We start from the raw sequence: 15,698 nt of genomic DNA, 5'->3' as shown, positions 1-15,698 counted from the left end.
CCTCTCCTTCTTATGGTGGGCATGGATCAGTGGGAGGGAAAGGCAGTGCACATGACATAAGGCACATAACTTTTATTGTTCCATGGTCTTTTAATCGACAGATTAATTCCATTTTAACTGGAATTCTGGAAACTAATGAAAAAAAATTACAAGTGCTAGATGGTCTATTCTCAGTGTTCTTGAATCTGTCTGATTTAATTCTAACCAATTAGCATGCCATTATGGAGGAATATTATGTTGGGAATCAATATTAAGCTAAATACTAATATTTTATTCAGTATTAAAAATTTAGACAAATGGTAATACAAGTGCTTTATCCCTCCTTTCTCTAAATGAGAAGAAATGCTTCCTTAGGGCGATTCCAGTGAAAATCATATCTTCTTAGGAGACTATTGGTATTACGCTTTACACAGATCATTGCTTAAATGAATCAATAACAATTAACTGAATGAAATTTGCTTATTATAAGACAATGAGTTTTTCAGGGTATCAAAAATTGTTTGTCTTCTTATAGTTACAGTGTAATCCCACGTTGTGAACAAAGGCACATTATTGTCCAATATTATTCTATGTAAAAGAATAAAATAAGTGTCACACTTATCCTGAATTTAGTATATCATTTCTTTCTTTTTTCCTCTTGGATACTTTACTCTTTATTGATGCAGATATAATACTAGGCTGAAATTTTTGAATCTAAATGTATTCAGGTTTTGCATTTTACATCTTTGCAAAGAGGAATATACTTAGATGCACTCAAATACACCCAAACACTGAGCTAGGTGAACATGTAATAACCCCTTAAAGATGTTTAGTAAGGCATGATTTCAAAACTAGATTTCAAACCTGCTTTCCAAATTGTGCCCCTGGGTACCTTCCGCAATGTCTGGCCTTGCCTTGCTACATAGCATGGACCCTGCAGAGCTTCCTGGCCCTGCCCTCCTTCTGGCCTTTCCCTCTATTTCTTCTACCTCCTAACTGCAGTAACTTTTTCCAGCTTCCAAGGTAGGGTAGCAATGAAAGATTTCCATAGTTTGGATCTAATGAAGACATTTACAATTTTTATCACTTACGTACTTTAATTCCCAACTTCTTGATCAAATATTTGACGACTACCTGAAAACTAAACCATTTAAAATCTCTCTAACTTTCTGAATTATTGTACTCTGTTCCTCAGTATTAAAATTAGAAAAGTTTTGCTCCATATTTTTGCTCCAATTGGGTAGGCAAGATCTATCGGTTAATATGCATGTAGCTTGTAAAGGGTGCTTGTAACTCTAAAGCCGTATTAGAAGTTAAAAACTGACACGCAAAATCAAAGGAAAAAAATCATTGAATAAATTAAGTTAACTGAAACATTACAGATTGGAAGTCTGTTCAGCATAGTAATCACCATTACCAATAGGAAAATTTAAACTAAAAAAATAACATTTAATGGATTGACTTTTCTAAAATATTGATAGGATTTTATTAATAAGTGTTTTATGCATATGGCTATTCTGAACATTCCTTTAAAAATGAAAGACTACAGCCTTAATGAGAGATATTATTACATGAACATATTTGAATCTGGCTTATGAAACATAGGGCTTGAGAATTTGAAATGTGTGCATAAAATGCAAATAGATTTAATTAACTGAAAACCCATAAGACAGAACTTCTTCAAACAAGCAATTACTTTGGGGACTAATAGTGTAAATAGGATCCTGGTTCATTAGCACAAATATCCATATGAGAAAAGAATCAGCAAATTTTATTCTTTAAGTTATTTATGCACACATGGTAATATCTCATTAATTTGGGGCTTCAGTAAATTTAAAATATTTTGGTAATTTGTTCATGAGCTGGGTGGACATTTACTTTTGCTTTGTAAACACTTTATTTATAGGTGGATAATATATGGTGTTTTAAACATTTATTTTCTGTCTTATGTACACTTTTTAGACACAGAATAAACAATTTTCAAGGAACCTCAGGCACTTTACAAGTTCCTACATACATCCAATCTATATGCTAATAACAAAATGTTCATATGATTTATTATAACAGGTCTCCTTAAGGACTTCCACTTTATAAGGTTTTGTTGAAGTTAGTATATGTAGTTAAAGGTAATAAAAGCCACATTTGTTTAAGAGTTATCTATAATTCAGCTTTCCCACAAATTCATATACGCCCACCATCTTAATTCTTTGGAATAAATGAAATGTTACAATATTTGCAGCTACACACAGAGAATTTTCCTTTTAAATATGCATTAGACCATATAAACATGTGAAGAAAAATAAAATATAATGAAGAGTGAAAATAACAAATAATTTTATGGGTGGACAAAGGAAAGTAAACTGTCCATACTGTCCATTTCAAATAATTCTACATTTTTTAGGCACAACACTCTGGGGAAAAAACTCAATAATGTGGACCTTTTTTCAAAAGCTGATTTTACTCACTTGGGATGACTCTAGTTCTAATAAGATTTTCTAATTAAAGACATTCAGTGCCCAGGCCAAAAAGGGCGGATGCTCCAAGCTAAGCATCTGGGAAAAAGACAAATGCCACGCACAGCAATCTGGTCATTTCTAAATCTTTCTTGTATACGGCCATGACTTTTCAGAGTCACATGTCAATTTCCTGTACAAAACGCTACGCACTAAAGAATTTTAAGTGCGTATAAAGTGGGTAGAAGAGTTATGTTATTTTAGTAATCAAAACTCATATGTAGGTCCAAATGACTCAAATTCTAAACCAGAGAAAACATATTCAACTAGAATTTATAAAACCCATAATTGAACTAAGAAATGAAATATTTCTATTTTTTGTGAAACATAATGAAGACAATCTAGATATTATTCATAAGTCATGCCATCTTTACGCAAGATGCTTTTCCATTTCTTTAATATTGTGAGAAAGGGGAAAGCCAATTCTGTTACCTAAATTAGTAGTTACTCACCATATGAAGGGGGAAAATCAACTTCAATTCCATCTTCAGAACTTAGCCAAGAATGCTTGATGAAGAGGCCTCTTTCATGTGCTTCTTGATTATTATAAAACCTAGGAAAGAGATACATACAAGCATGGAATGTTTCACTCTCAAGAAAACCACTCAAACAATATTAGTTTCTTATGTCAGTGATTATTTCTCATGAGAATGAGAAGTGTGCCAGCCAACTACATGCCATTTACAAATCTCCTAGCTGCTTACAAAAGTCAGAGCAAAGAAGGCTGAAATGACTACAGCCTTTGGAGACAGAATATCTGGGGTCAAATCTCACTCATAGTTTTCATCTGAGTGAACTTTAAGTTCTCAACTTCCTGGTGATGCTGCGCTCATCTTCCAGGTGGAAGTAATAATACCAGTTACTCAGTAGGACTGTTTCGACAGTCAAATGAGATAATGTTTGGAAAGGAATTTATTTAACAGCAAAATTTTTTATTTATGCTATGACTTTCTTTTTACCTTGAGGATTTGAGGTGCTTTCCAAGAAATTAATAAAATATAAATAAAAGATTATATATATAATATATAGATAGGCCATATATACTGGTCAACACAGTTGAAGTGATTGATGTTATAATTTGGATTTGAATTTCTTGGTAATTTAGGTGAAAGGAAAACAAAGTCCTATTCGTAGGAGAAACTCTGTAAGTCTTATTCTTAGGAGAAAGTATATCACTTCCTCCAAAGAAACCAAATATTTTATCCTCCTAATAAAAAATTCATTGGGAAATTTTTCATGTAAAACCTGAAATAGAGGCATTGAGATAAAATGGACTATTTTATGAGTAGGACTGACTACCTAATATAAAAACTGAAGGGCAAAACAGTAGTTTTGCTTGGAGGTAGTTATTATTGCCATAACAACTGTGTTATTCCTAGAAACAAACCTGAAGCTTGAATCAGGAAAACCTTAAATACAAAACCAATAACTCCCAATTGGCAAATCATCCAGCTCTCCTCCCTTTCTGCGCCTCTCTAACAAAGACACAAGCAGCTTCTTTACTAAGTCATTTTCTCAACAGTAAGGAGGAGTTTCTGAAGGAAATTGTTGATTGCCGGTGGCTCCAGGCCAGTTGTTGCTCATTAATGAGTAAGGGCAGAGCTGCAAAAATGAAGCGTGGACCCGGATGTGAGACAAAACGGACCGCTGCACAGCCCATTTCATGGGGCCGTTCCACAGGGAAAGGAAGAGAAAGAGAAAAGGCACAACCTAGTGATTATATCAGTGAAACAAATCACAGCATGAGGCTTCTTCCTTGAAATCCACATCTTTTTCTTGTCTTTCCTGAAACCTCAATTTCCATCTCAAGAAACTCCCCTGAATTTTCTTCTTCTGGCTTCTCTTCTTCTGCCTTCCCTTAAACGTGGGCCTTCCACAAGATTCTCCACTTGGCAGCAATTTCATTCACATTTAGAGCTTAAATTATATCTTTTTGGATGCTTTTGTGAACTAGATCTTCATCCCCATCCTCTCCTGAATTTGCCTTTTTTCCCTGTTCCTTAAAATCAGTGGCACTGCCACTCTCCCTGGTTCGACACTTGGCATCATCTTCATTCTCTTACTTCCCACAATACACATATCCAGTGATTAGATTATGGCCACCTTGCATACAAAAAGCCCTATTTCCCATTGACATATCCAAGGTCACTGACATAGTTCAGAAACTCACCCACCATCCTCCATCTCCCATGTAGGCAATGACCTCTCATCTAATGTATTCCTGCTTTCAATCTCCCATCATTTCCCAGGTTTCCAGGTGCTTCTAGTCTTTTTCTTAAAACTCATGCTTCTCCCCTTGCTTGAAAACTTCTAACAGCTCTTCAACAGACCTGTACAGGATAAACTTTTCAAGCACAGTTTTCCAAGATCTGAGATCAATACGTTTACCACTTTCCACATAACCTCTCTAGTCATTCTAAAACATCTCCCCTCACTATCAAACCCTCCCCACCCCCTAACTCCGCGAAAAGTTGTTTCCTGCCTCTGAGACCCTGGTTAGTAGCTTTCTGCTGTCTGAAATACTCAACTTTTAACACACAGTTATATTTATTTATTTCAAGGAACCAAGATTTTATTTTTTAAAAAATATAATTTCAGCTTTTATTTTATATTCAAGGGATACATGTGCAGGTTTGTTACATAGATACAATGTGTGGATGCTGAGGTTTGGGGTACAAATTATCCTGTTACCCAGGTAGTGAGCATAGTACCCAATAGGTAGTTGTTCAGCCCTTGCCCCTCCTTCCCTCCCCCTCTAGTAGTCCCTAGTGTCTGTTGTTCCCTTATGTCCATGTGCACCCAACATTTACCTCACACTCATAAGTGAGAACATACAGTATTTGGTTTACCATATCTGTGATAATTCACTTAGGATAATGGCCTCCAGCTGCATTCATGTTGCTGCAAAGGACATGACTTTGTCACTTTCATGGCTGTGAACTATTCTACAGTGTATGTACACCACGTTTTCTTTATCCAATCCACCACTGATGGGCTCCTAGGTTAATCCCATGTCTTTGCTATTGTGAATAGTGATGCGATGAACACACGAATTAATACCAAGTTTAAATACCACCTCCTTCAGGGATCTTCCTGAATCCTTGGTTAAGAATTCATTGTACCCTCCTCTTCTACAAACCAAGGATCCTTAATTGTACCCTTCCTATGAAAGTCGCATTTATAGTACTCTGGCTTTATTCTGGATAGCTATACACCCAGCAGTGCCTTTACTATCAGGAAGTTTATAATCTAGCTAGGGAAACCTTGCTTTAATCACATTTCTAACTTCCATGGGGTAATACTGAATGCTCTAAAAATTATAGGAGATTAAAGCATTTTCTTTTTCAGTCAGATAGCACTGTAAAAGGCTCTGAACATAGGGTTAAGGACACCATTTTAGAAAATATTTTTGAATAATAAGTGACAACAGTAAAACTGTCTGATTTGAAAGACAAAAAGAATGAAAAGAGAAAATGAGAGAGAGAAAAAAGTAGAAGCTGGTGTGTTATTTTTCTTTCTTAAAACACAAATTTGACTATTTTATAAAAATCAAGTAAATATTTACATCTTAGGGAAAATGTTGCATTTGTTTTAAGACATCAGATTATAAAATGCATTTGAGATTATCACATGAATTTATTTTATGGCATAAGTATATTTTATGGTCGATTTTCCATGGGGAATGAAATATGTCTTCCTGGTGCCTGTCCTAGTCCTAATGCCTAGTACATATAAGATAGGTTGATATTTGTTGAATGAATAAATGTTTACTCAGCCTTATCTCTCTCCAGTTGCCCCCTAATCTCTCACTTCCTCTTCATAGGCAAACTACTGCAAATAATCATAGACACATCTTTCTTCTCTTACCTCCCAGTGACAGCTCACAGCTGTGCAATCTAACCTCTGCCTTATCACCTTGTCCCTGTGCTGAGACAGTGACGTCCACTCTGCCCCTACTCTGGGTGGGGTTCAAACTTTGGTGCTGAAGCAGAAGAAGGAAGGAAAACTGAGGCTGCAGTTCATGGAAGTCCCCAAGCATGTGCTCTGTGATGTCCCAGGCTCCCCCCACCCCCACCCTGCACCCCACATAGCAATGCAAGCAGGTGGGAGAGGCAAGCCAGCATTGCTTCATGACATTTATTTACCCTGGCCGTAGGAGCACCACTGATGGGACAAACAGGTGGCCCTGTGCTCATACAATACTCTTGGTGTGCAGGTTCAATCTTTTCTCTCCAATTCAGATCTCAGAACCTCAGACTGGTCTATGCTCCATCTTAGTTTCTCTCTCTTTCTAGTGGTCACCAATAGGCCAATGATTTTTCTCTCTATCTTGCCTATTCCTCAAGAATCTTTTTGAGACAGATGCAAGATGTGAACATGTAAAATATTCTCAAACAGGCAGGATGACAGACAGAACCAGTTACAACTGTTATTTCCCGTACATATCACTTAGCAATTTCTCTTTATTTTAATTCAAAAATAATTCTCCCCTGACCAGTATTCTCCCTCCATGCTCAATAAAACACACATTTCTCAGTCTTCTTCTTTCAACTCAGCTGACCCCTGCTACTTTCCTAGAACGCTTGCTCCTCTGCCCACCATGACCCAGGAATCCCTGGGTTTCCTTCTGTTTCTTTTGCTGTCTTTCATCCTCTGTGGGCTCATCTTTCACTACTGCGCCATTATGGGTTTGATTTCCTCCAGGCATTTTGGTCTCAGTGTTTTCTTCTATCACTTGCTTCATTATCTTTCTCTAAGCAATCATATCTGCCTCCAGACCTATGAATGTCATGATGAGTCAGAAGTTTATATCTTTGACAAGCCCCACATCCATAATCCAATGTCTGTCTGCTGTCTCCCGTGATGTCTCAAGACATCTCAAACTCAACATGTCCAACACTGAGCTTAGCATCTGTTTTCACACACATGTTCCTCCTCCATTGTTCCCTGACACTTCCTCATGGGGTGCACATAGATAACACAGAAGGTGGCCTGTCAATTTTACCTCCTATATATCTCTTGAATCCATTCACCTTTCAGAAGTCACTAACACCTCATCCTTCTCCTTTAGGCCAGGGTATCACTATCTCTCTACTGAAATATTTCAGTGATCTGCATACCTTTCCCCCTTGCCAACCCATATTCCACATGGTAGCCAGAAATATATTTTCAAAATGTAAAATTGATGATGTAACTAACTACAGCACTCCCTACCCACCAAAAAAACCAAAAGCAACCAAAATCCTCAATCTTCTCACTGGTCCTAGGATAAAGGCATATTTCCTGATATGGCTAAAAAGGTTCCCATGGTGATGGACCTGATGACATCTCCAGACTTAAGCAGTTCACTCTTCTTCTGTACTCCAGACATTGTGGCCTTCCCTCAATAATTTTTTTTTTTTTTTTTTTTTTTGAGATGGAGACGAAGTCTTGCTCGTTGCTCTGTCACTCAGGCTGGAGTGCAGTGGTGCAATCTCGGCTCACTAGAACCTCTGCCTCTTGGGTTCAAGCAATTCTCCTGCCTCAGCCTCCCAAGCAGCTGGGATTATAAGCGCATGCCATCATGCCCGGCTAATTTTTGTAATTTTTTTTAGTAGAGACAGGGTTTCACCATCTTGACCAGGCTGGTCTCAAACTCCTGACCTTGTGATCCGCCCGCCTCAGCCTCCCAAAGTGCTGGAATTACAGGCACGAGCCCCCCGCCCGACCTTCCCTCAGTCTTTCATGCTGCCTGTTCTGTCTCCTGCTAGAGGACTTCCCCGTGTAGCATGCCTTCTGGCTATATGCCTGGTCTAGTTGATGCCTGTGCATCATTTGGATCTCATTTTACAGAACCTTCTATCTCTTTTGTAGCACTTAGAACAGTTTCGATTTCATATTCATGTGTGTCATTCTTTTACTGTCTTCCCTTCCTAGTCCATAGGCCAAATGGAGGAAGGGAGTATCTGATGCAATTCGGTGTCTAACGCATAGTAGATTATCAATAAAGACAACTTTTTTGAAAGTGTGAGTGTGTGAAATCAGTATGAAAAGACATAAATTCAGTGAGAAACATGTACCAACCCAGGATTTTTAAACGCCAGGCTAGGAGTACATTTTGCACAGAATTGGGGTCACAAGAGCACTGAGATCTTTGAATGGATATAAGAAATGAAAGGAGGAAGATTTCCGTTCTCATTCAGGCTTAGTAGTGGGTGAATGGGAATGATAGGGGTTTCTGAATGAAACATTTCACCTGAGCAGATGCAACTGGTTTTATGATATAAGATGTGTGCTAAGATATGAAGGTAGTATTTTCTAGTCCTATTATCTTCATTTTTGCTACTGTATATATTGAATAGAAGTCATTGCAAGGGGAGGAAAGGAGGACAAGGTCCACAGACATGCTGGGGACACAAAGGAGAGAAGAGATTTCAAAAATGCCTAAGTCTCTGGATTGTAGATATTCTGCTGGATATGCCTTTTTATATCTTAGCTTCTAAAATTCATGTCATCAAATGCAATATAATTGTCTCTGCTTCCATATGGTGACAGAATTCTAGCAACTGTATCAGGATCTCAATAAATAGGCGAAACATAAATGTTGCATAAGATGTTTTCCCTCAGTCACATTTTTCTCATGCCCCCAAAGCATGAAACACAAATTTTGTAAATTAGAATAGTATCAGTTATGAATGCATTTTTGCAATTATGAGAGTAAAAACATTCCACATTGAAATAAGAAATGTCATCTGATTTTGATTTAACACAAAGGGGAAAAAAACACATTCCATTTAAGAATGACAAATAAAGCTGTCAATGTGATCCATTTATAGCCCCTCAGAGAATGCCACAAATCCACATAATGTTCTAAGAAGCTAGTTATTGTATTTGCTCTCTCAAATAAAGAAGGCATAGAAGTCCCAGATAGACTCCTATCCAAGGCAACTAAGGTTAGCAGGAATAACTTGCTTTAGTCAATGTCCTAGGTGCATGCCTCTTAAGGAGAGAATGAGAGCTTCTGGCATTTTATTACATAGTGTGCAACAATGGAAATGGTGGAGTGATGGAGGGGAAGTGTCTCTCTGCTTGGTTAGGTAAAAAGAGGGACTGTAAGAAAACGGAGAAAACCCATTATCTTCATTACACAAGCTCCATCTCTTCTTACTGGTGTAATGAGGCCTCCTTCCAAAGGTCTACTGCTGACAAAAATTACAATAAGCTATAAAACCTTAATTATAAACATTCAAAGTGCTAGTCATTTTAAAGCATTTTTAATGGGTTATTTCAGGCTCAGCTACAAGGGCACATGCCAAAAACAAAACACGAGAAATATATCTTTTTATTCCTTATTACAATATTCAAGCTTTCTTCTTTTAAGAGGCAGTTTCTATTATATACATATACATATATTCATGTATAAGTATATATAAAATATGACCCTCTGCAAGGCATAACTGATTTTTTCTCCTTTGCATTGGCTGCTCAAAAACTGAGAACAAAATTTGTTACTATCTTCTAGAAAGAGTGTTGAATTTCATGGCATAAATTTTGAGTATGAATCTCTCTCATGACCCTATCTTATGTTCTTACCCTTATTTTTTTCCTTTGACTCATTTTTTCTTACCTACTTGAAATACATTTTATATTGCTGTACAGTATATATTTTTATTAGCCTTTTTCTGTAGGCCCTAAATCCTTTCCAGCATATAAATAAAATATATAACATTTATAGGTAGTCTTTTTTTTCCTCTGGAGGGTTGCAAAATTCTCCAAAGGCAACATGTAATTGGTTACTGTAAAAATATGAGCATTAAAATTTATAATTCATTTGTAGTAATTAATTTTTTGGTGACATTTAGCTCAATAGTGCAATTTGATTTTCTTAATATTTGTATATACACCTTTAGAGCTGAGGTTCTTAGCCTGAGATCCATGAACTTAAATTGTAGGCAAAAAGTCATGTACGTAAATTTTCGTTAAGGAGGAGTGTCAAAATTTTAATCCAATTCTGAAAGGTAAATGTGACTCAAAAGATTAGAAATTACTGCTATGCATTAGGATAACAGTAAAAAATCGTATCTTGATCTTTATTAATTCAACAAATTGAAAAAATACTTGTTGAGTATCTATGAAATGCCTGGCACTATACTAGATCCTGGGAAGATAACAGTAAACATGTAGGCTTGACCTCTGACCTCAGGGTACTTCTAGTCCAGTAAGGATGAGGATAAACAATTAGAAAAATGAAACAATCACATGGTAATATACTACAATAAATAAAACAAAGAGACGTAATAGAAAGTGAGTGAGATTAGGTGGTCAGGGACGACTTCTCTGAAGAGGTGATATCTTATCTGGGCCAAGCACCATCTGAGGGAAGAATATTCCAGAGAAACAGAACAGCTAATGCAAAGACCCTATGGGAGAAACAGGCTTGTGAAAATGATAGCACTTCCAGAAAATACAAATGGTAGATCTCCAAGTTCACATTTTCAATAATACTTCGGTCTAGAAATATCTGCATGATCTTTCCTTCTCTTTTTTTTTTTAAAGTTAGATTTTCTAATGTGAGATAAAGATATCCTCAGGAAAAAAAATGCAGTGCATCTTATTATACATTAAATTCATTCAATAAATATTTGAGTCTACTATCTTTAAGGCACTGTGGGAGATGCTCTCTAGCAAAACTAAATAAAAACTAACTGTCATACATGCAACTATAATGTACCTTAAACCGCTCTTATATTGTTCTGTCTCATAAGTTTATGAGCCAAGTAAATTCTAGGGCCCAGACACTTTAATGCACAAGAAACCCAAAGCTCTTTAGAAAAGCACCAATCGCCCTGTTACAGTTGAAGATAGATAAGTAAAAAAAAGAACCACGTAACGAAAATTGCAGCTAAAAATTCTTTCAAATTTTCCAAGCCATAGAGTAATATTATACTCTATGGCTTGGAGTACATGGAGTACAATGTTACTCTATGGCTTGGAAAACGCTCTAAACAACCCTGGTTGCGTACATCAATACATTAAGCTGTGACTAAAGATCATAAATAGCTCCCACATTATTAGATGCTTTCCTGAACTAAATTCTTTATGAGTATATTAAAGAAAATAATATACCAATAAGATGACTATGTTGCTTTGGTCATAAAATTCCATGCTGGGAAATTCTTACATGCTGGCAAGTGCTTTCTGTGTACCAGGCACCTTACTGAGGACTCAGTGCACATACCCTTTGAGGAAGGAATGTTACTACTTTTATTTTACCTATAGGAAGAAACTGAGGTTTAGAGAAGCAAAATGACTGACCTGGGGGAGGAGCCACCAGAGATTGGAACCTAAGCAGTCTGACTCCAGAGCACCCAAGAAATCATTTCCAAAATTAGTGGTCAGCCTTATTACCTACTCAAGGGAAACCTGGCTGCTTTGTAAATTATCTCTGATAACCTCATTTTCTTTTACTGTTTAAAAGGCTTTGGGGAACAACAATCACATGCTGATTAATTTAAATATTGGCCAAAAAAGATGGCAAACTGCTATTAAGAGTAACATATATAATTTTAAAATGTTTATTGGGATCAGAGTAAATTAGTTGAATTATCCATAATATTTCCTCTTAGGAGAAATAATAAAGGGTTGAATGTACTTATTTTAAAAATCTCAGAAGTACACACGGCATTTTGCTCACTTGTTTCTGCCCTTACTGTTTTTTGTTAATGCAATTTCAACTTGGAAAAGGGAGATTTTAAAGCTATATTCAAATCCAGTAATCAATCATTTTCCTCTTTTTTTTACTTCCCCCAAAATAAAAAAAAAAAAATCAGGTTCAAGCAGATTGCTGAGACTTCTCTTTCTTGAACAACATTAGAGGCAGCAGGAGCATGTCATAGTACTTATGCACCATTAATTGAATATTTATGCAGTATCACACACTGTGCTAAGCACCAAACAACTTCATTTTATTCGCACAACAACCCCATTAGTAGCTTCTATTATTATTCCCAATTCACAGCTCAGGAGATGGGGACTCACAGAAGTTGCTCACATGTCGAAGACCTCATAGCTCGTAAATGGAGGAGCTTGTACCAGGCTGACTGACTCTGGAGCTTGGGCTTCCTATGCTTTTCTTATTCTTTCCTTTTGTTCGATCATGTTCTCCCCACTGACATATCAATGAAGACTCTTTATTTTCCAACATGGGCAGTCTAAACCCTTTAAAACTTAAGAATGTCTACAATCCAGTTTTTTGTTTGTTTGTTTTGTTTTTTTAACCTGCCCAAGCTGATTTCTCAGTATTCTGCACTAAATACCCTCAGGGCCTGAGGGAATCTGCCTCCTCTCAAAGCTTCAGATGTCTTCCCACCCACAATCCAGCTAAATTCTGCTCCTTAAGGCCTAGTTCAACTATACTTTTCACAGTCACCTTCCAGACCTTTCCAGCCCAGAGAAAATAGCCTGAGGAGCTTGCCTCACTGTCTACCACTGTAGATGACCTGATGTCCCTGAGAGCTTCGGCAGCCTGGAACCCAAGGGATGGTAATGCGAGGCCTGTTGGAATGTGCCATGGGGGCATTTTTCTCAGGAGTATGTCCAGAGCTTTTATCAATTTCATTAAGCTTAACAACCACCACTCAGCACCCTTACTTCTAGAAACTAATGACACTGAACACTAATGTTCTCTGATCAGGAATGCCAGATTTAGCAAATAAAAATATTATAGGGGAGACACAATTTTATTAAAACATGATTTGTTGTGTATTTGAAATTCAGATTTAACTAGGCATCCTGTATTTGATTTGCAAACTTATCCTGAATGTTTCATGGATATTAATCTTATCTCTCAACTGTACAGAATGTAACCATCCGGAGAACAAGGGACTTCAGTATTTCCTCATGAAACTTAACACTCAACTCTTATTACTACTTATCAATTTATTTTTGTGGTCCAATAGAAACATTTTTGAACATGCTTGATTTGAGGCCAATATCAAGTCTAGTAGCCACATCATGATTACACACACACACACACACACACAACTTTTGCTACAAGGAAACAAATGTCATCATACCTAGTAAACAATTTTAATCATCTCTGCTATTAGCTTGATTCAAACACACTGAGTTCCTCCCCAAATATCTTTTTTTTAAAATATCCTCTTAGGAAGAATCTGGGGAAATTAAAAACATACCAAAATTGTTATTGGATCTCAAAATGAGATCTTCAGACCGTTTGATTGAGAAATCACCAAAGGTATTTGTTAAAATGCAGTTGTGTGGGGGCAATCTCAAACCTATTAATTCAGAACTGTGCAGAATGGCTCCAAGTAATCTGTGATTTTAAAAAGCCTTCCAGATGATTTTTATGCCCTCTAAACTTTAAGAACTGTTTGTTTATAAAATGTAATACTTTAGCAAGGATTGCTGTCTATGTTAGAAAAGAAAAGTTATCATTTTGGTGTTTAAAGATAAGCCACCAATATTTTGAGGTTCAAACTAGCAGTCATCTTTGAAATGTATCTTTAATCTATCACACCAGTGTTAAATGCTCAGCACTGTAAATTTTCTGTTTGGACCGTCTAAGCATTTAAATTGAATTGGTAAACTAATGAGAGGTATTAAAAGGCTGCTTGATGGATTATTAAAATAGTAAATGTGTCACCGAAGTTTATAGAGACCAGAAGAAATTTGAAAATAGACTATACATATTAAGATGTTCTAATGCTGCTACTCAGGACTGGTCTGGGCAACATAAGGCTCTTTTGAATTTTTGAAAGAAAGCATCATTGTCCAAAGCTCCTTACTCCTGTTGACTGGGTGGTTCTCACTATTTTTGATCTCTGAGTGAAAAGAATGCTGGTTTATAAGTCAGAAGGCTTAGGTTCTATAGTTTATGATCTGTTTTGGGGGGCTTCAGTTTGCTCATCAATAAAACAATGGCTTAGACTATTAGCTGATCTCTAAAGTATTGTCTAGACCTAAATTTCTATTATCATTCTGAGCTTCAGTTTCCTCTGCCGTAAAATACGGGGTTGTACTAGGTGCAGTGTGTCCATTTGTCCTGCGTGTCTGAGGGCGGCCCTGTCATCTCCATTACGGCACTCAGATCTCCATTCATAATTCAGGCTCACCCTCTCTAACACTGTAAGATCAATGATGCTTCATTTACGCTTTCCCAAGGAAGGGACAATATATTAGCCATTCACACATGTCTTTTATAAGAGATAATTATTTATTCAAACATACAGACCAACAAATATGTGCCATTCATCACTGTGCTAGGCCCTGGGAATACAGTAATGAAAAAAGTCAGAAAACAGAGTTCTGGCCTATGCAGCCTACGTTCTGATGGGGAAGTAGGGAGGGATGGGGAAGAAGATAAAAACAACAATCATATTAAACAAATAAAAATGAGAGACTTTAGTTTGTAATCGGCTCCATGAGGGTTCACTGAGGGCTGAGATGGAGAAGAACAGAAGGGAGTTCAGAAAAGCCTCCTGGAGTAAGTGCAATTTACTTAGACCTAAAGGAAGAAAAGAAGAAAAATGGGAAGGAAGGGGGTGGAGAAATGGGAAGGGAGAGCATATTCTGGGATTCTGTGGGAGAAATAGCTTATGTGCTTGGCATCCAAAATCCTGGAACTGTCTCATCTATCTCTGAGAGATAATTTAATCCAAAACTAGTGAAAGGAAACCAGAGGCCCAGAGGGTTAAAGGACTTCTCTGAGGTCAAATGGCTAATTAACAGAAGAACCCTTCCACACTTCAGTCCAGAATGTGAACTCTTCTTAGAGATTGCAACGGAGCAGGAAGTACCAGACTGTATTGATTCGAATCCTGGCTTTTCTATTCATAAACTGTTCATCCTTGGGCATGAGAGCTTCTTTGAGCCTCAGTTTTCCTTTCTGTGAAACACAGACAACGTCTACCTCACCAGATTATTACAAGAATTTAATGAGATGTTGTGGCACAGTGCCTAGTATATCACAGCTGCTCCAGAAATGCAAGCTCTTTTATTTTTCACCTAGTGCACTTTCACCCGTAACAACTTGTTGTCAAGTTAAGACAAAGTAGAGCAGAGGTTAAGTTACTCGGATAAAGGAGGAGTGGCGGCAGAGGGAAGGTTGTGGAATACGGGAATGGAGTCTATTTAGCAACTGCCCATCCAAATTCTAGTGGAGGAAATGAAAAGAAAAGTCCACTAAATGGGACAAGTGTCAAAAAA

General features: G+C 37.1%; 1 protein-coding gene across 8 annotated transcripts in view; it reads right to left on the bottom strand.

Annotated features, from left to right (window-relative positions):
• RHOBTB1 (Rho related BTB domain containing 1) overlaps window positions 1-15,698 on the bottom strand; it is a 132,172-nt gene that overhangs the window by 114,282 nt on the left and 2,192 nt on the right. For all 8 annotated transcript variants that reach the window (XM_033208510.1, XM_033208508.1, XM_033208506.1 and 5 more), the window contains one exon: window positions 2,945-3,045. The gene's annotated coding sequence lies outside the window, so the exon portion shown is untranslated. Of the gene's footprint in view, window positions 1-2,944; window positions 3,046-15,698 lie in introns of those variants that run through there.

Source organism: Trachypithecus francoisi, unplaced genomic scaffold (assembly GCF_009764315.1).
Source record: "Trachypithecus francoisi isolate TF-2019V2 unplaced genomic scaffold, Tfra_2.0 Lachesis_group9, whole genome shotgun sequence".
NCBI lineage: Eukaryota > Metazoa > Chordata > Mammalia > Primates > Cercopithecidae > Trachypithecus > Trachypithecus francoisi.
This window is presented reverse-complemented; position numbering and strand designations above follow the sequence as displayed.